General features: G+C 39.3%; 1 protein-coding gene across 4 annotated transcripts in view; it reads left to right on the forward strand.

Annotated features, from left to right (window-relative positions):
- TENM4 (teneurin transmembrane protein 4) overlaps nucleotides 1-21,379 on the forward strand; it is a 2,707,421-nt gene that overhangs the window by 994,395 nt on the left and 1,691,647 nt on the right. For all 4 annotated transcript variants that reach the window (XM_070274304.1, XM_070274303.1, XM_070274305.1 and 1 more), the window contains one exon: nucleotides 3,418-3,470. The gene's annotated coding sequence lies outside the window, so the exon portion shown is untranslated. The remainder of the gene's footprint in view (nucleotides 1-3,417; nucleotides 3,471-21,379) is intronic.

Consider the following 21,379-nt stretch of genomic DNA (forward strand, 5'->3'; position numbering starts at 1 on the left):
GATGTGGTTCCCTGACCAGGATATGAACCCAGGCCAATGCAGTGAGAGCCCTGAATCTTAACCACAGGACCATCAGGGCTGGCTAGGTATTCCTCTACCTTAAGATAAATCAATAAACAAACAAATAAGTGTGTGTGTGTGTGTGTGTGTGTGTATCTTACCTCACTTTTGTCTTCAGGAAAAGTTCTTTTTTGTTTTTTTGAGGAAGATGGGCCCTGAGCTAATGCCGGACCCATCTTCCTCAACTTTATATGTGGGATGCCCGCCACAGCATGGATTGATAAGCAGTGCGTAAGTCTGCACCTGGGATCTGAACCGGCGAACCTAGAGCCGTGGAAGCGGAGTGCATGAACTTAACTGCTGTGCCACTGGGCTGGCCCCAGAAAAGTTCTTTTTTAATTAATCACGCTATTCATTTATTCATGGCATTCTTCATCTGAACTTAACTTCTGCTCTCATCCTCCACCATCTCAAGCCCCGACTCAAAGCACATTTTCTAAACATATAGCCTTCTTGACACTTTCAAATGCAGTGTGCCTATTCACTCCTCCCACCTCCTAAATATGCGATTTTCTCTGCCAGACATGCCTTCCTCTCTGACTGGTGAAATACTGTTCATCCTTGAAGTATGAGTTCTATGAAGATAGTCCTGACCCTTAGGAGGCTTTTCCTTCTGTGCCTCCACAGACCCTGGGCTTCCTTCTATTAAGAACAGTGTGATTGCTTTTTAGGTTCCCTTCTCTCACCCACCAATTTACAAGTCTCCTCAGAATAGAGTCTCTTTTAATCCTCAATATCTGACAATCTGCCTTCAACTTTTTATTAAATAGATGAAACTTTCATTTTGTCTAACTCGAATCTTGTTACTTCATTCTTTTTTTCAGCTTCCAGTCTGTTATAAAACCCATATTTTGTTCCTTTAATTGTCTTTTTTAGGACAATTTTTATCCTTGATTAAATAAGGTTGAATGAGGTCACTATGCGCACATGATGGGGTGTCAAATCTTTTCCATATATGGTAAATTCTCATCTTTTATCTTCTTCCCACAGTGGAAAAATTAACCATACAAAATTTTACTTATTCAGACATTCTTTTCATTCCATGAACTCTTATTAGAAATACAATTTGTACCAGACACTGTGCAGGACAATTAGGGTGCATAAGTGATTGTAATACCATTAAACATGAAGACCCATTAATTCACGCCTGGGTGTTTTGCTCTCAAAGAAGTCATTAATGCCCAAAGAGACTTCAGTCATTATTCATCTCTCTCAAAGTCCAATGAAGAGGATTGGAGGACACAGTTCCTAAACTTCTTAAAAGTCTTTTCTATCATGTTCTTTAGCATCTCTTTCTTATCCTTAGGGTCTCTTACTCAGTAACCCAGAAACTAACCAACTAACTGGTCTCTCTTCCTCTCCTTCTTTCTCCCTCTCTTCTTTACCCTTTCCTGACCTTCTGATGCTGCTGACCCCTAGATTCACTGCACTGCCCCCACGCTGTGTATTCTCCACCTTAATAATGCATTTCTTCTTCTCTCTGTTTTTCTCCTGAGAATCAGCTCTCTTGGCTCTGTCCTTTCTCACCCATCTCCTTTCCTTCTGACTCCCTAGTTCTATGTTCTCTATCAATTATCCGAATTCTGCATCACGGAAGTCCAGAAACTGGTCTGGACATCAAAGAACTATGTTCAAATGAAGGAGAAGTAGCACAGAGACGATGAGGAGTAATCTAAGTGAGCAAAGCCCCATGGTTTTTTTGAGCAAAGGATGGGAAAGTTGTGAACATACCTGTTAATAATTTTGTCTCATCAGTGATTAGGATGTGGTCACCTCCTTCACACACTGCAGTATGATGGGGAAGAGGAACATACTAAACCATCAGCTGTCACTTATATGAAAAATGCTGGGGTAGAATTTTGTGCAGGGTATTCTGAGGACGACTCTACAGTCACGTACTTTAGCTGTAGTTTGGGAGAAGCAGGAACAAGAGTATCAGAAACTGATTACTGGTTGTGATGAGTAATTTTAAAATGACATATTTAAGTTTCCTTGGTATATGTAAATGTGAGTTGAAACCTGGAAGGAAATTAGATGATGAATTTAATAAGTTCTGGACTCACCATAAAGCATATGGATCGGTGATCAGTATTTTTAGTTAAGATTCTTACACTGGGGTGTTGGGAAGATGCCAACCTAGATGGATTATAGCTAGCACGGTGTCCTTTGCACATCCAAGGAATTTTTTCTCTTTCTAGTGGAAGTTGCTGTGCCAATTTGTCTTCTCTCATGACCTTAATGAAGATTGATTTCTAATACTACAATTTTATGTCTTTTAACTAAAGCTTAACATGTCTTCTTTTGAAATGTTACACAAAGCATGCCAGAACAATGATACTGAAGGCAGAAATGTAATGATAGGGCTATGAGTATTTGAGTAAAAATGTTTACACTGATCATTTAAGCACATAAATGAAAAGACTTTTCACCTTGACCTTTGCAAATGTAAATTTGCATCTTAATGTCTGACATTGTTGGGATATTAAAACAGTCATGATCTTAAGTCATAATAGTTAAAATAATTTGAAGCTGTAGAGTTCTAGAATCTTAGAAGAATCTTAGGAATTCTGCTGAAATTACTTGTATTCTTATTTGTTTCACGAAAAATAATAAAGCGTATCAATCATGATTAATTATGCCTTTCTTTGAAAAGATAGTAAACATAGTCAAAGGGAAGTCTTCTTTGCTACTTTTTTGAAATATATAAATTCTATTGTGTCAGAATGTTTTCAGTATTCTTTCATACTGAGGAAAATGCTCAGGCCCAAGTATATGATTACAGATTTAGGGTTAGACTCCTCACTTCCATACCAGCACGAATAAAGTTGCTTATTAACACATGGGTGATACCTTTGGAGAAGTCAAATCATGGAAGATCATACACTGCAGCACTTGCTGTCTCAGGGGCATTTTTGGCTAGACTGGATTCATTTGCCAGACCCCTCCCTGAGCTAATGAGGCAGGATTCTGCTTCTTCTCTTTGCATTCAGAAAGTTGAAGTTAGATTAAATGACTTGAAAGTGACTCTGGTCTCATATTTCCAGGTCATTTCTGAAGGCTAGACTCAACACGGGTCTAAATTCTATATGTAGTCTTTGATTCACTTGATGTGAATATTATTTTTGTTCTTTTTCATTATTTTCTTCTTTCATTATGTTCATTTCATTATTTTGTTCGTTTCCATTATTCATTCTATTTCATTATTTTGTTCATTATTTTTGCTGTTTTCCTGAATCATGGAGTGGGATTCTGCTGTTTGTACTGAAAGAACTGAATTTATATGAATGCTTTATATTACACATCTTATTTTCAATTTTATGTCCTACTCATACTACCCCTATATTTCCCCTTTTCTAGATAAATCACATTTTCACTGGACTGATTGGACTGAAAAAGCAAAGCTGAATGAGGTAAGCCATTTGGGGAGCTGCTCTTAACACCCACATGTTCTAGCCAACAATCCTGGGGTGAACTTAAATTTAACCAATCTGGCTTCATGGTGTGGTCAGGTCCCACTCTACTGCCCTCCTTGGTCAGAAGCCCATAATGGGCTGAGTTCAATAAAGCAAAAAATACAAATGTGTAAAGCAGTTACTATTTTGGTCTTTTGGCCTCAAATTGGTCAGCAAAAGGTGGCAGTGCCTACACGTACAGAAAATACATAGACAATTTCTTTGGGCTGGCTGGAAATTGTCAAGTAACAGTGAGATTGTGCAAAAACACACTTGGACTGGGATTGTCATGCAGGAACTTGTCCACTAGTCAGAGAAAAGACTGTAAGGAAAGGTTTCAGGACACTTTCTACCCATTTTGTGGGACAGATAGCATGGTATCCTCTTTAGCTGACTGTGTAGAAACAATCTAGAGACAACACAGGCTTTGAAATAGATTCTGGATCAAGGGAAATAAGAATGGATTGGGGAGGGCCAGAATAAGGTGTATGTTCGGTGAGTGCTGGCTTCTCTGGTAGAATCTAGAATATGGGGAGAGCCTTTAAGTATTGGTTTCTTGGCCTTATTTTCTCTGATTTTAAAATTGCTTTTCTAGTTTAAACTAAACGACTTTTCTTCGAAGCAACTGGGAAATACATACGTAAAGTCTTAAAAATATTGATTCTTATTGATCTATTAATTCAGTTTGGGAGAATCTCTTTAAAGGAAATGATTGAACACAAGCACTAACATTTATATTTAAAAAACTTTACTGTGACACTATTTATAATAATAAATACTAGGAAACACTCAGAAAAACCTACTACCCAATAATTCAGGACTTGTTAAACAAGTAATGGCATAGCCACATGATGAAGTATTATGTAGTTGTTAAAATTATGATTTTGGAAATTTTCAACCCCAATAGAAAATGATGAGGCAACTGAAAAAGCAGTATTCAAAATTGTCTATATTGGGGCGTGACCTCAATTTGCACATAGAAATTTGATGAGAAGAAAATACAGCAATTGGTTGATTCTAGGATGCAGATGTATTCCCATTTTAACATCGCTGAAATCAGCGTGTGTCCTACAATTAATGGCACCTTGTAGTTTTAACTGGAAACTTCTTTTTTCCTTTCTAATGGTACATAAAATAATGTTGCATCTATCTGTCAATGACATCTCAGATTTGGGAAAAAAAATTAGTATGCTAATATAATAAGGTCAAATTTCACTGAGTGGTATCACTATGTACTTTTTTCCACAGCAAGTATTTATTATATGTACATTTAGAAAAGAGGCAACTCTATGTCAATCCACTGATATATGGCATTCTCCACACCCTGACCCAACAAAATTTTAGTCTATCCAGAATCATTTATTTAACACCCTAACCAAGTTTCTAGGGTCTACCTGTGGTGAAAAATTCATGTGGCACAAAATTAACTTCTCACCGTATTTCTCTTTGGAAATCCAAAATACTTAGGTCTATCTATATACTTCTCCGCCTTCCAATAATGTGAGTTCCTCACTCATCTCTGTTCACTCAGAGAGCCCTGGTGTGTGAATGCCTTTCCCATCAGTTTCTCTTCAAATCTCAGTCCCTTTCTCCTGGCCCATTCAGTCTGTTTTTCTCTGCTGTTATCCTCCACTAACATACGTAAAAATGCTAACAAATGCTCAATATGGGGGCTTGGGGATAAATGAGAAGGGTGTGGCTTGGAATTCAGGAAGTCTTAGGTTTAAAACCTGCTTCTGCCCCTCACTGACTATGCAATATTGGGCAAGTCACAAACTTGCCTGTAACCCCATTTTCCCTTGTAAAATGGATCTAATAATATGAGTCATAGAGCTGTAGTATGGATTGCCTGAGCTAATGTGTGTAAATTAATGGACCCATCTTCCTATGCCCAGTAAACATTCATTTTGCTCGTTCTTTTCTTGTTGATACGTGTCTTCCCAAATAGACATCACCTCCCATACAGTCTTCCAAAGGGATGCTCACCAACTCACACTTGATTCATTGCAAGCCTAGGAGAACTCCCCGTGTCCTTTGCTACCCAAGAAACCTTCCGAACTACACTTCTTTTACTTTCATGTAAAAGCTTCTTCAGAGGCCTACAGTTTCCAGCTTATATCTCATAGTCCCCTTTCCTCAATTCTATTACCCTTACATAACCAAACTAACTGCCTTGACTTCTTGGCTCTGTTGAATCGTTATCTTCTCTGTACCAGCTCTTGCAGGGTTGAGTGGAAGTTCGGGAGGTGGACGGAGAAATGTGTGAGATTAGGAAGAAGGTCCTCTAGTAAGAAGCAAAGTTCTGGGTGCACAAAGTGAACCTAAAAGAAAGGTGGGTTCTGCCCAAGTGGCTCCAGTACAGTCTCTGGGTCTTAGAGGTCTGGGAGCTCCTCGTGATAACAACTGGCACTTCTCTATAGCATGTCCCAAACCACAACTGGCATTGATGAAGGCCTGCCATGGCTACCTCTCTGCGAACTTATTCACTGACCCCAAATCCCCAGCCTTCCAGATCTCTGATTTTCTTAGGACCTCAACATTCTAACCACAGTCAATCTTAGCTGCCAGTCTTCGCCTTGTTTCATGTTCTTTCTTACCTATGTCAGCTTTAACGCTTTACATTCTAACCCTACTTTCTCTCTACCGCACCATCTGATTCAACCCTGTATTTCCTTATAATTTGCTCAAATGTTATTCCTTATACTCAACCTCCAAAAAAGTTTCAATTTTATCTTCAAGTCCCCTTACTATGGTTGTAGGCTTGACTTTGTTCATTCTTCCTCTAAAATTACCCCTCAGTCTCCTATTGCACCAGAGGTGAAACTTGCTTGCTTGGGAATCAGGAGAGCATAGCTCTACCTATCTTCAGAAGGAATTGGACAACTCAAATGATATTGGATATTAGAAAATTAAATCATAGTGTTCCAAGCTGCGTCTCTCCAGGAAGGCCGAATGGTCTTATGCAGGAAATGCCGTGGTGCTGTCTGCCAGAGAATTCCATTTTCAAGTCAAACTCCTTCCTGCCAAAGGAGTGTCTAACCCTTTACCATTACTGAAAAATTCTGACGCCATAGGGTGAAACAAACCATGCAAAAAGCATCACAAAGGACTTCACAATAGTTAAGCGTTAACAGTCTATAAAAACAGAAAAATGTGTGAGTTTAGGAATAAGGTCCCCTAGAAGCAACCCTTCTAGGATAGACAAGAGGGGCAAGAGAAAAGTGGGTTACAACGGAATGGAATGTCATTTCTGGACAGATCCTAATCCTACAGATGGTTCAGGATTATCACTAAATTCTTTAATGAGAAGGAACTGAAATTTAGGAACAAAGCCTGTTGGATAGGCTTCAAAGTAACCTCATGTTTTACTTACAGACTCTTCTGGAGAGCCGACATTCTTTAAGTGAAGACAAGCCAATGAAAACGATATATGCAATATATGCCATGAAAATGATAACATTCTCTACTATTTATTCATCATTGTCAAGCAGTGCATTGAACACACGGATTCTTTTATTTAATTCTACAACCATCTCTGCAGAAGACACTGTTATTCCCATTTTTTCAGTCCAGAAAACCTGAGGCTCAGAGAGATAAATTAGCTTGCCAAGAGCCCCTAAGCTAGTAGGAAATAGCTTTTGGATTTGAATGCAGTGCTATTTAACTCTACATACTGAGCGCTTAACTAAGAGGTCATATTGCCTTGCCTAGGGACTAGATGGGAAGAGCAGAGATGTGATTTACTTGGGATGGTTAGGGAAGGTGAGGAGGAGCTGGACGGCCTGCAGAGGTGCTAAGTGCAAAGGAGCTTAAGAAGATGCAGGAAGCAGTAGCAATCCCTGCTAACCCACTCCTGCTTCCTCAGTCTCTGCCCATCTCTACGTCCACCCAGGTCCATATTCCGACCCTCAATATGTGTCCCAAGGAGGCCATACCAATCTCCTCTACTCTCCCACTGAGTAGCGTGTCCGTACTTTTGTTATGTAGTAAACACGTCTCCCCCCGAAGCCTCCCAACACCCCGCCCTTAAAAAGAAGCAGCTACGCCTTGTTTGCTGCTTGAAATGTATGAAATGTGATTGTGTTTACTTTTTGGGATTGAAACCAATCACATATAAAAAAAATACCTTTTTAGGGGAGAAAGATGTCAGCTCTGCCTTGCATTCAAATAGCCAATCTTTTCTGACTCACACTGAATAACCTTGAGCAAATCACTCTGGTTCCTTTTTGCTGCATGCGCTGTACAGCGGCAGTGAGAAAGTCCGCCCCAAACACAGCCCCATCACTCAAATATTAAAGCTTTTTGCACTCTTGGCTTCTGTTCATTCTTTCTTTCCTTTTGATGTAACAAAACTGCTTAAATTATAAATTAGGGAGTTGAATTTTTTTTCCCCAAGATAAGGGAAAAATGTGTAACTTCAAAAAACTGTTAGTGGTGTAGTGCAGCAAACCACATCAATATTTTCATTCGACGTAGGGCATGTGATACCCTGAGAAAGACGCCACATGTAGGATGATGTCTTAACGCCACATGTTGGATGATGTCTTAAGGAGATGTTTGTTTTTAAATACACTGAAACTCGCCAGTTGTTTTTAGTTAGAAGGTGAAACAATGTCTCCAATACCCTTTGAACAGCTTTGAGAATATGTAATCAGCTATTTTACAAAATCCAACTCTGAGTTTTTCCTCCTGAGGTTTTCTAGTAGATCAGATGGTAAATAATTACTTTTCGCCCTTGAAACAAATGAAAGGAAATTAGTATTAAATCAATCAACGTATAATACAATAGGAAAGATAAAGATGGGATTGTTTTCTAGAATATTGTTTTCTGGAATACAACTAGCTAATCATTTGGAGAGTTTGTCTTGTTTATTTATAAATTTTCTCATATGATCATGTGCCACATAGGGATGTTTCAGTTAACAGTGGTCCCATAAGATTAGTACCATAGAGCCCAGGTGTGTAGCAGGCTATACCATCTAGGTTCGTGTAAGTGCACTCTATGATGTTCACACAACGACGAGATCACCTAATGATGCATTTAATAGAGCATGTCCACATCGGTAAGTGACACACATGATTTTACTTACGATTGTAGTCTCCTTCAGGAAGACTTCCCTGGCTGTTTTGCCTCCTCAGTCTAAGTGGTCATCTTCTAAACATTCCTGTCCTGCTGTGTATGTTTATATCAAAGGAATAATCACATGGAATTGTAAATCAGCACTCGTCTCCCAGACTAGACACTGAACTCCTTGAGAGGAGAGAAGCATGCCGTTTCCTCTCCATCTACTAGCGTGGTGTGAGGCAGAGTAGATACTCAGTACATGGTTTTAGAAATGAACTGAACTTGGCTGTGCTCTAATGGAAATATGATTAATGTCAGGGGCACCTGTTCAGACTTTTTCCTTCCATTCAGTGAGATAAAAAGTTTAGAGACAAATTCCAATGTACAAATAAAATGACAAGCATGAAAACAAGACCCCAAGTATTTTCCCCTTCCTTCAGCCAAGAAACAGTGCCCAAATCTCCTAAGAACAAGTTGGCCCAAAATATGCTTATGTTTGAGCGTGTCAGAAACATAGCGAGAAGAGGATATTTTCTCACTATGTCATTCCTGAACCAGGATGAAGAAAAGAATACAAACTTGGGGAGTTAACAAAGGCACTTAAATTCCAGAGGTGAAAAAAACAACAATGAAATAACAACCACCATAAAAACACTCAAATGATCTTGCTTGATGATCTCAAGCACTCTGCTTTATCCTCTGTTTTTTCTAAGCTGCAAAAATGTTGTTGTGGAATCTACATTCCTGGCCAAACAGCTGATCCACTATGCACAAATATCATCAACCATCAGAACCAGACGTGAGAGTAACAATGACGCTACTCTATACTAGAATAGCACTTTATAGTTCGCAAACATTTTCACATGTGATATCTGAGTTCATCTTCTTCAAACTCTTGTATGGTAGAAAGACCGTGTCTTGCTATCTTAACCCCATTTTACAAATGGCAAAACAACTGCCGAGTAGCTCCCCCAGGCTCATAAAGCTGTAAAGATCCACCACAGCACTCAACAACAATGATGGAAATCAGCCATGAGACATCCCACTATCGTTAGGCTGGACCCCAGCATCTCAGGCATTCAGTCCAACACCAGGGCTTGATACAGATAACCAAGATTTGTATTTGACTTATATCATTTAAGCCAAACAACTGAATTCCTGCAATTCTGCAAATATTTATTGAGCATATTTTATGAGGTAGGGTCACGTAGTAAGTGTCTAAAGCATAAAATAAACATTATTTATTGAATTTTTTAGTATAATTGAGAGCACTGGAAGAAAATGTTTTGTTTGAACTTCCCTTGAAACTCTGCAGAACCGGCGTTATGATGTCCACTTTCTGCCATTTGTCCTATGTAACAAAGCTACAAAGGGTCAGAGGTGGGACTTGGAACAAACTTTGCCCAATACCAAGGCCCATTTCATGACATCCTTCTCCCCCCCTGAAGATGCAGCAGGAGATGTTTCCTATTAACAAGACTCTTGGAGAACCTGAGTGGGTCTTTGAGGCAAAAATATGCTTGAAAATAAAACACTATTTCCAGGTAGTAGTCATTATCAGCTCATAATTGAAAGCAAGCTTGAAGAAATGCTGCAAACCAGTGTCTTCTGACACAAAAGCAGGTTGCGGACGTGTGGTTGTGGTTCCAATTCTCACTTCGTAAACAGTCAGGCTAACCCGATTTGTTTCCTCCCTGCTTTTGTTTCTTTGAAATTGATGTCAGCTTCGTTCATGGTAGGAAATTGGTTGTTCCGTGGTATAAAATCACACATTTGTCTCACCTGTTCGACTGAATTTAAAATGGCAGGCTTTGCCTTGTGGCAATTTTATATATGATTTATATAAATCGTGTCTATCTACAGGTAGATTAATTTGGTCTAAAGTTATTATAATAGCAGGGTTCCTGTGTGCCAAGGACAGGATATGATAATGGAAAGAATATGGGGCTTCAGGATCCAGCTGTTCTCTCTTTTAAGCTAAGTGACCTTGAAGAAGTCATTCATTCTCTCTGAACCTTGGTTTGTTTTCAAGTTGTTACAGAGAACAAATGAGATCTGAAGAACTTTAAATACGAAGTTGCATTGTTATTATCATCATCCTTTTCATTAACAAAGCGATATTAGGAAAAAATATTTTAATAAAGGAAAAACAGTGTTCTCGCTTTATTTTTTTGTTTTTTTTTAAAGATTTTATTTTTTCCTTTTTCTCCCCAAAGCCCCCCGGTACATAGTTGTGTATTCTTCGTTGTGGATTCTTCTAGTTGTGGCATGTGGGACGCTGCCTCAGTGTGGTCTGATGAGCAGTGCCATGTCCGCGCCCAGGATTCGAACTAACGAAACACTGGGCCGCCTGCAGGGGAGCGCGCGAACTTAACCACTCGGCCACGGGGCCAGCCCCTCTCACTTTATATTTTTGAGAACAGTTGGATAAATTTATCTGCAGGAAGAAAGAGAAACAACAGTCAGCAAAATGGAGAAATCCGTGAAAGATTTCTGCAGGATCACCAGTCTCCACTTCCTCTCAACTCCAATTCTCGTTACCTAAGGATCACCTCTTCCTTTCTCCATTCCTTTCCTCTCTAAGCCCTTCTCCCCAGCAGGAGAGCAAACAATAAAATGAGTAGTCTTTTGGGCTCGTTGCTGCTTCACAGGGTTAAGGTTTGGTGAATAGGGGATGGCAGCAGAGTGAAGCTAGGACTAACAAGCAATGGACAAAGCCTCCAGGATAGAGTCAGAGATAAGAAGGAAGAATGGGAGGTAGACGCATGCACTGTGGTCAAGTAACTTAAAGGCCAGGGATAGAGACCATAAAGGAAAGATCATAGGACCGCGAGTGGAATTGAAGCCCTCTTTTCACAATTATAGAGAATGAGAACATTTCAACCTTCACAATTCTCATTTAAACAGGAGACGTATCTCTGTTTATCTCACAGGGTAGATGTAGGGATTACATGAAATAGTATGTAGAAAACTGTTTTGAAAACTATACAATTCTATACAAATATTGTTAATATCCCTGTTCTCTTTACCCTCGGCGTGAATTTTCCAAATATGGGTTGTCAAAGCATGGACTGCTCCCCATGGTGTGCCTGCACCCATGGCGCACTCCTCAGGTGTGGTTGGCACTGCTTCACAGGAATTAACTTGATCATCACTTCTTAACAAACTCTTCTGGAAGATCATTAGCATGCCGTTCTACACTCTTCCTTAAGTTTGTCTTCTTTCCCACCCTAACAAATCAGGTGCAACAGTATCAAAAGAATTTTATTATTTATCCATTTGTGTGTCTTTTACTTATGCAGATACACACTGAAAGCTTGCTTTATGTTAGGTATTATGGCGAGTGCTACAGATGAAGGGACCGGTCATTGACAATAGCCAGCGGGGACATCAAGGATTACTGATATGATCATGTTATTCCACACGTAAAACCATTTTTGCTTGAACCATTCTTTTTTCACTTTCTTGCTTGCTTTCATTCCTTCTTTTCTTCCTTCCTTCTTTTCTTCCTTCCTTTCATTCATGGACAACTCAACTCTGACCTAATGGATGTTGTGAAGATTGCTCAAGATGATGTAAGAGAAATCCTTTCAGCAGTTCACAGCCAGGAATAATTGCAGAATAAGTGGAAGTAATTATGCTACAAAGGGGGTGAAAGAAATTTGAATACACTGAGCACAATCTTTATGTCAGGCTCTTTCTAAAATATTTTGTGCATCTTATAGCTTTAGATATAGTGTATAACCCAAAAATATCATGAAGTGATGTTGTTGTCATTCATCATCTTCTTCACCATCCACATCCTCATTATCCTCACTATCTAATCCCTGTATTATATGAAGAACCTGATAAGTAAGGAGGAGATTTAACTTATTCAGAGTTACTTGGCTACTATGTGGTAGGCCTGCTTCTAACTCCACATTTATCTGTTTCTAATCCCATTTACTTTCCTCTTTGGGGAGGAACTGTCTGATAACGGCATCCCATACATTTGTACCTCCTTTCTCTGGACACTTCTGTCACATTCGTCATGTGATACTAAGAGTTATAATAATATTTGTATTAAATTCATGTGGTTTTGGGGTCAATCTTCCTGAGTATTAATCTTATCTCCCCAACTGGATTTCAAGCCTGTTTTTGGTCGGAACTTTACCTTATTCCTATGGATATTTCCTATGCACCCTGTCTGTCTTACTACATATGATGATATGTCAATGACAAGGACTCGGAATACTTGTTGAATAAATGGATCTGCAAGTGAGTATTGTGGTATGGTCCCAGTATATAATCACTACTCTTAAACTATAGATCTTTGGAGCCCAAGCATTTGCAAGCATTAGAAACATCTGGAGGACAGCTTGCTGGGTCCCACCTCCAGAATCTCTCATTGAGTAGGTCTGGGAAGGAGCTCAGGAATTTGCATTTCTAAAAAAAGCCTATGGATGCTGATGCTAGTGATGGGGGGCTTTTGAGAACCACTGTTAATGACCATTGCTGCAAAGAATGCATTTGCACCATATAGTGTGTTATACCTAACTCATAAATTTCATTAATTAATGAAGACCTGAGAAGACGTTTTATTTTCATCTTGTTAAAATAATAGACTCTGAAATTTTCCAGTAGCTTCTAGATACTAGATCTGCTTGTTCACTGTTGAAAACTTCCCTCACTGAAGCTAATGATGAGAGGTCTCCATGTGAAGTCAGAAATGGATCCAGGATCACCTGCATTTTGCCAGTTTAAGTTCTATCCTTTCTAATGATCAAAGGCAGAGATTGATTCTTCTGGTTTGTGACTCTGTCTGGCTGCAATGAGGTCTTTTTAATCCCTTCACCTGTTCAGCTCCTACTCATTAGTAAGATGACTTTAAAAATTAAAAGAAATCATTTGAAAAGCTCAGAATTTTGGCTATTTTAATTTTGTTGAATCTGCCTATGAAAGAGTGCTGAATAGTTAAGAAAGTGGGAAGATAGCAAGCTCCAAGAAATCTAAGATATTATTAAATACTTTCCAAGATATTACCTTTCTTCCATATGTTTCATTCTTCTCTGTCTTCGATATTGAAATCTTAGGGGATCAATAGGAAAACACAAATATTTTTCCTTTAATTATGTTTAAGTTCTAAAAAGGAAGAGGTTTTCCTCATTAGAATGAACCATTCTTATATAATAAAAGAAGTATATATAAAATGATAAAATGTTAAGATTACTGAGATAATCATAATATTATAAAGAAAATGATAGGTAAGGTTATCCAAATAAAAATATAGAACAGTAATACCATTTATTTAAATATTTGAATAGCATTCGACACCTTTAAAATATCTTCCCACATATTATACAAAGTAATAATCTCAAGACATAAGCAAAGCATGTATTATTTTACTCATTTTGTAAATTAGGAAACCAAGGCTCAGAAGCACAGAAATCATGAAATACAGTAAGTAGGGCATGAATTCTGGTCAACAAGTCTGTTGTCCTTTTTGTTAAAAACACAATCATGTAAACATTCACAATATTTTAATTCTGCTGCTCTTCTTTATCCCACACATGGATTGTAGAATCAACTCAAAATAAGGACATATTTTCAAAGAAATTCTTATAAAGCAATGTTACACAGAAATCAATGTAAGATTTGTTTTCTAAAAAAAACAAAACGGGAAAGGGCCAGCCTGGTGCTCTGGTGGTGTAGTGGTTAAGTTCACATGCTCTGCCTCAGTGGTTCGGGGTTCGCAGGTTTGAATCCTGGGCTCAGACTGCTTGTCCAGGCACGCTGTGGCAGCATCTCCCATAAAATAGAAGAGGATAGGCACAGATGTTAGCTCAGGGCCAATCTTCCTCACAAAAAAAAGAAAAAGAAAAGAAAGAAAGAAAAAAGAAAAAAAAGTGAGTGTTGTTCATAATGCTGGTCCTCTGTGAATCTTAAATAAAGTCATCCCAGGTTAGAAAACTGCTAGTCAGTGAGAGCCTATCCTGGGTTAGCCACTGCATGCATAGGCTTTTTTGTTTAACCCTCATGCTGGGTTATCATCTATTACCTGATTTTACAGATGGGGAAACTCAGGTATAGAGAGGCAGCTGTCTGGTCCAAGCAGACACAGGGATAAGGAGAGAAGATGTCTAGCTTGGAAATTTCATTCATGTGCCTGGAAGGAGAATGCACTTCTCTCTCAAAAAGACTGCCTCCCAAGAAGAAAAGTGATTTGTCAGGTTGTCCTCTCAGTGCCCCTTTCCCGAATGTGGTGAGGAGGCCCAGCCAGTCCCAGGTGCACTATGGAAGCTGTGATGTTTTCATCATAAAACCTGCCTCCCTATACTCTTTTCTTTCTCGTGAGACAGATAGCATATTGTTTCATATATATCAGACAAAGGGTATTATGAGTAATAAGGAAAAGAGAGAATTAGCTCTAGAAAGAAAATCAGACAGATTAGGGGCCTTACCTATGGATAGATTCTGTGAAAACTGGTTGAAGTCCCATGCCTTCCCGAAAGGCTGATGACTCCTTCCAGTCTAAATGGTCAAATCTAGGAAGGGCTTTTTTGATTCCCTGGGAAGGAATATTTGATTCACTAATCCCCAAAGGAAAAGCATTCTCAATTTTACATCCTCCAGAGATCTTTGAATCACTCTGCAAACCAATACCTAAATAGTGAGGAGAGAAACTACATGGAAATTGATGATAAGTGAACTGACCACTGGGAACACTGCGTAGCTATTATCCAAACCCGCTAAACTCCAACTCCGCAAAAGGACGGCCAGAGCTTCCCCACCCTGCACATGAACCACCAAGCCTTTTCTACATTCTCTGGGGTGGCTTTGGAATTCGTTTAACATTTTGTTCTGCCTTGGAAGTGTGGAATAGAGACAGAGGCATAGCATTGGAGTCAGACATACAAAAATTCAATTCTTTCACTGCCATTTAGCAGCCAGAAACCAAAATTCAAACTCACACTTATGTGTCTCCAAGGTCCTTGCTCGTTCTTTGAATCACACTGTCTCCAAAAACAGACATTTCTCAGTAGCCTGTTGTGATCTCTGATATACCACCATCAGAAGCAATTTATAGTTTAAGAAAAGGAAGACTAGTATTTATTGAGTGTCCATGTGGCCATCACTCTGCTAGGCACTTTCATATATATTTCTATATAATTGATTATATACATATGTATACACACATACACATTTATATATTAGTATCTTATATAATTGACATAATAATCCTGCAAGCAAAGTTCAGAAGAATTAAAATTATGCAATAATGAGTTCTACTGAAATATGGTTTTAGAGAATATTGATTCCAAAGATAAAGTTTGTTCTATCATAACATGTGGCCTTAGGATCAATCTTCCTCTCAATTAAAACAAAAAGAACCATTTTTTTTATAGCAAAATCTTGAGCACTAAATCCATGCAGAGTCTCTGGTGGCGTCTGTAAGCTCTTTGAAGGTAAGGTGTGTTCTTCGTTATAACCGCTCTACGCTTGATGTGCTGTCAATGCACAGGAAGTGTCTAAGGACAATCATTTAGAATTTGTTAGCCTCTGGGGTCTCTCTGAGCAGGATATGTCTATAATTATGATATTTTACACTTAAAAGGTCATGAATCCTGCTGTTAAAAAAAAATATGTATATCTACATTGCTCCCCTGGGAAGGTGATAAATGACAAATTGGAATAGTCGGCTTCAATTTGCTGCTTCTCCTTAATTGCTTTTATTTTTCTCAGAACATGCAATGAGAATTTTCCTTTGATTTTGATCAGGCTTGTAGCACAAATGTGAATCGATATTAGCAATACTTAGCAATTTTCCACCCTCCCTTATGAATCCTACACCATCCTCTTCCCGTTGTGGAAGGTACATACATCCCCATGCGTTGATGAGAAAGAAGTAAAGCCTCAGGTGAGTAGAAAGGAATTTCTTCAGAAGACAGATGGGCTAGGGCTATCATAGTTCTGATAATCACCATGTTGCTTAGCCTCTTTGCTGCATCAAGGTGATATGTTGGGTGAAACTGGTGGGCCACTGACTGGTGGAGAAGAGAGCGAGTTTTGAAATGGTGATCCCCTCCAAGATTTTGATAAACCATGTATTTTGGATGAAAGTGACATGAAATTTCAACAGTTTGAAGTGCTTTCTTCAAAAGAGCATATACAGAGGTCAACTAGGTATAGAGACTTTTTCCAAAAAGTTTTTCTGATGGAATCCAGAGATTCCCTCACAGAGAATAAAAATCGTTATTTGAAGCAAATCTATGCAGGATGAGGGAGAAAGGATGTGAACAAGGGAGAAGCAAAATAAGAACATGCAGGAAAAGAAAGTGGGAGGGAAGGAGGGGAGGGATGAGAGGGGCCACCGGGAGGTCTTGCATGTGGGGTTGGGGAGTTAAACTAAAAGTCCCACTTTGGAAAAGAATGCCAAAGAAAGACAAGTTAGTTAGTTAGTCCAAAAGAGTATGTCGGTCATGAGAAAGAGAAACTGAGGCTCCCATCACAAGGTGTGAGTGCAAGAGATGTGATTCAGATGTTCTGTCAGCTTCTGGAGCTCTTGCTCTTTCTACTCCACCTCCTTCAAGGATTTCTAGTTCATCTGTCTGTCAGCTTGGCCCTGGAAAGGCAAGCAATCAGATCTGTTGAAGAGAGCCAGAGAAGGAGGGAGGGAGGAAGAATGGAAGCGAGGGAGGGATGGAGGACAGAGCCAAACAGGGGAATCAAAGAACCAGTAAGAAATGCCATCCATGGAGAATTCATTACATCCGTTTTCCATTCCGTGAACTAAGACACAATCATAAAAGCAGTGCTGAATACGCATTAGGGCTTCCTGTGAGGGGATGTTCATGATAGAATAAATGCGAAAGGCAAGTTATTTACTGTTTGTTTAAAATATGTATAGAAAAAGTAGGGAAGTACATTTAACAGAAAGTCAACAATTATTTTTCTCCTGGTGTTTTTCCCCCTCCTTTTAATATAATAGCCTCAATAACTTTATGATAATAATAATAGTAGCGATAATGATATTAAAATGTCTGAGAGCAAATGGGAGTGTTCTGGATAAGTTTCAAAGAGAGGTTGCCACATCGGGGCCCAATTTCTTTCAGGCATCTCCAGCATCTTTATGATGCTGGAAGTGTGAGCTGGAAGTGTTTAGTTACATCCAGAGTGACCTGGAGGGGATGCTCACAGGTGTTCTTTCACCTTTCAGGTGGCAATTGGGTATTCTTCTCCTCTTCCAGCTGGAACATAATCTCCTGTCTTAGAATTTCCATTGCATTTTAGCCAATATGGCTCAGAAGGGGAGAGGAGAGGAATCTTACTAAAAATAACTGGGCTCCATGTAAAACAGGGGGCCTGGTCCCTGCTCAGCTCAGTTGTTTATTAGTACAGACTCCAGGTAAATATTCCTTTTTGAGACCTACAATCATTCTCAGGAGTGCTGATCTTAGCAGTATCCCTGGCGTCGGGAACCACACTAAGCATTTCAGGCAATTTGACTGCTGTGTGAAATGCAAGAGAAGCACAAGTTTTCATGGATAAACTGGTGAATGAGTAAGTGAATGAATGAATGAATTATAATTTAAAATGAGAGGTTGGGATGCAATTCAACTACTTACAGTCTTTAATGATTTGGCACCTACCATCTTCCAAACTTAGCTGCTTCAAAAAAATAATAACAACAATATATGTGATCTCAGAAGTGTCAAGAGCATTAATGAGATAACATGCAAAATGCTTTTTGTAAACTTCAAGCAACATAAAAATGCCTCTTACTAACTTCTGGAACTTAGCCATTTATATTTTTTGCTATAATTATTGTCCTGTACGCATCATTTCCCTCAACAAGATTCTAAACTCCTTATGGGTTTGGTCACAGTCCAATTGAAAACTGTCTTCTTGTTTTATCATGTTCCCTTGCTTCATAATTGGTTGCCAATAAATATTTTATTTATCAAACACATACACAGAACTTACTTTGCATCCAACGTTATTGTAAGTGCTCTCCAAAAGTAACTTGTTTAATCCTCATTACAATTCTATGAGGAAGCTGCTATTATTAGCCCCTCGTTGTTGTTAGTGCCATCAAGTCAGTTCCGACTCCTAGCAACCCTGTGGACAGCAGGTGGAACCCCGCCTGGTCTTTTTGTGCCATCCTCTCACCCTCCCGTTATATTGGACAGTGCTCTGCTGCTATTCATAGGGTTTTCATGGCCAGTTTCCTCAGAAGTAGGTGGTCAGATCCTTCTCCCTAGTTTGTCTTAGTCTGGAAGCTCTGCAGAAACCTGTCCACCATGGGTGACCCTGCTGGTATTTGAAATACTGGTGGCATAGCTTTCAGCATCACAGCAACAAGCAATATGACAACTGATAGATGGGCGGTGTGGTGCCCTCACCAGGAAGTGAACCCGGGCTGTGGCAATGAGAGCACTGAATCTTCACCACTAGACCGCCAGGGCTGGCATCCCTTCTTTAGAGATGAGGAAATTAGGACACAGAGAGTTTGGGTGACTTCCTCATGGCCACCCAGGTAAAGAGAAAAGATCCCAGAATTCTCTTTCAGGCACCCTGACTCAAAGGATCTGAGAAACATATAAAGTGTTAGCATTATTATGTCATCAGAATAGGCAAAAAAGGACTTATTTAAAAAAGTAAGATAATTAATACAATTTATTAATCAACTTCTGTGTGTCAGGCACTATTCTAAGTGATTTATATAAATTATCTAGTTTAATCTTTTGAAGAAAATATCAATATCCTCATCACCTTTCCCCTTCCACTGACACAGGAAAAGATTACGTAAATTCTCAGAAAAAAATTATCTCTATAATATATTTTTATTACAGAAGATTTTTAAAGGCATAATCAGTTTTCGGATGGTGGCTTAAAAGGCCTTTATTTAGCCCAGATTGATTTAATTCATTTCCATTCGAGCAGTACGTGTGGGGGGATTGGCGGTGAGGAGGCAAGTTACACTCATACACTGGGAATGTTAAGACTCCCTTGTGCTGCCCTAAATGTTTCCCAGAAAAGTTAATACAGAAAACCAGTGTAGTTTGGGGCTCATGTTTAGGGTACCAATCTGTACAGAAAAGAGGAGAGGGTTTAGGATCAGACAGCTCTGGATTCCAGTCCTACGTTACTCCTCTAGCTGTGGGTGTTCATGGGCAAACACCTCGCTTCTCGTAGTCTCTTCTGTAAACAGAGATTAATAACACCTATATGTTATAGTTGTTACAAAACTAAATACAACCATACAAGTCAAAAGGCAAAGGAGAGAGCTAGGGAGAGGGATGAGCTCCTGCAAAGGGCCAAGGTGAGAAGAGCAGTCGTTTAGAGACTGAAAGAAAGCACAGAGCCGGCAAGAGTCAGCCAGACACAAGTGAGACAAGACCGCACCTTGCAGAAGCCGGAGGGCCATGATAAGATTCCTGGGGCAAGCAATAGGAGCTTTGAAGGGTTTTATTTCTAAGAAACAAGCAAATGCGTTTGTTTCTTAAGAGCTTCTGCTTCAAAGAATGCACACAAAAATTGCAGCCTTTTTCTTTTTTTGAGGAAGATTAGCCCTGAGCTAACTGCTGCCGATCCTCTTCTTTCTGTTGAGGAAGACTGGCCCTGAGCTAACATCCGTGCCCATCTTCGTCCACTTTGTATGTGGGACACCTACCACAGCATGGCTTGCCATGTGGTGGCATGTCCACACCCAGGATCCGAACCAGTGAACCCTGGGCCAAAGAGTGGCACCTGTGAACTTAACTGCCGTGCCATCGGGCTGGCCCCAAACTGCAGCCTTTTACTTTTCATATTTGCCCACTTCAAGTTCCTACTAAGTGTCAAGTATTGTATTAACATTTCTCTCTTTTATTACCTAGCTTCATTTTTCTAACAGTCCTGTGAAAACTTTACATTTTACAAATGTGGAACAATACGAAAGAGAACTGTGATTCTGAATCCAGGTTCGCCTGACTCTAAGCTCTCTCCCCACCGCCACCTCAAAGTAGAGTCTCTGAGCACCGGTTGCCCCTGTGAACAACCATGTGATCTTAGAAGGCAAGTAGGAGAGGAATATTTGACCCAAACTTGCCCAAAAACTCAGAAAGAAGGAATAAAATGAGAAAAGAGCAAATTCTCCAAAGAGTCACAGATCAAGCCATAAATAAAGTACAAATTAGAATGAACACGAGTCTGAGATGGGGTCACCAGAACTGTGAGTTGACTCAAGAAGCTGCATTTCCACCTTTTCTGTTTTTTTCCTTTCCCAGACATTCTACGTTTAGCTTGAAGGAGCAATTTTGGATTTCACCATACATATTACAGGAAGATAGAGGTCCAGATATTTGATTTTTTGTCCTAGATGACATTTCTTTAGCTAAGTTCAACTGCTCTGTCTTTTTTTTTTGTATCCACTGAATAAATAGTCAGCTTGAGAACACCTGAAATAGACATATGTTCTATAGCATGTTCATAAATAGAGCAAAAGTCTTGAGCCATGAACAGAGCATTTTCATCCATATCTAGAGTGGCTTGGCTACGTTTTTCTCTTTTTCTTTGAAGAGATAATATAACAATATAAATATATTTTATCAATTTTTTAAATGATAAATATTTTTTATATTTTTATATGTGTATTTTTCGTCAATCATGTCCACATGCATCTGTGCTTTAGAAAGTCAGTCTTAGTGAGAATACTTTCAGCTAAAAGAAACAGCAACTCCAGCTCCAACTGACATACTGTAAGGACAGTTATCCCATATATCAGGAAGTCCAGAGGCAGAGTAGCTTCATCTAATGTTAGTTTATTTTGGGTAAAAAGCTA

The sequence above is a fragment of the Equus caballus genome, chromosome 7 (assembly GCF_041296265.1).
Source record: "Equus caballus isolate H_3958 breed thoroughbred chromosome 7, TB-T2T, whole genome shotgun sequence".
Classification (NCBI taxonomy): Eukaryota; Metazoa; Chordata; class Mammalia; order Perissodactyla; family Equidae; genus Equus; species Equus caballus.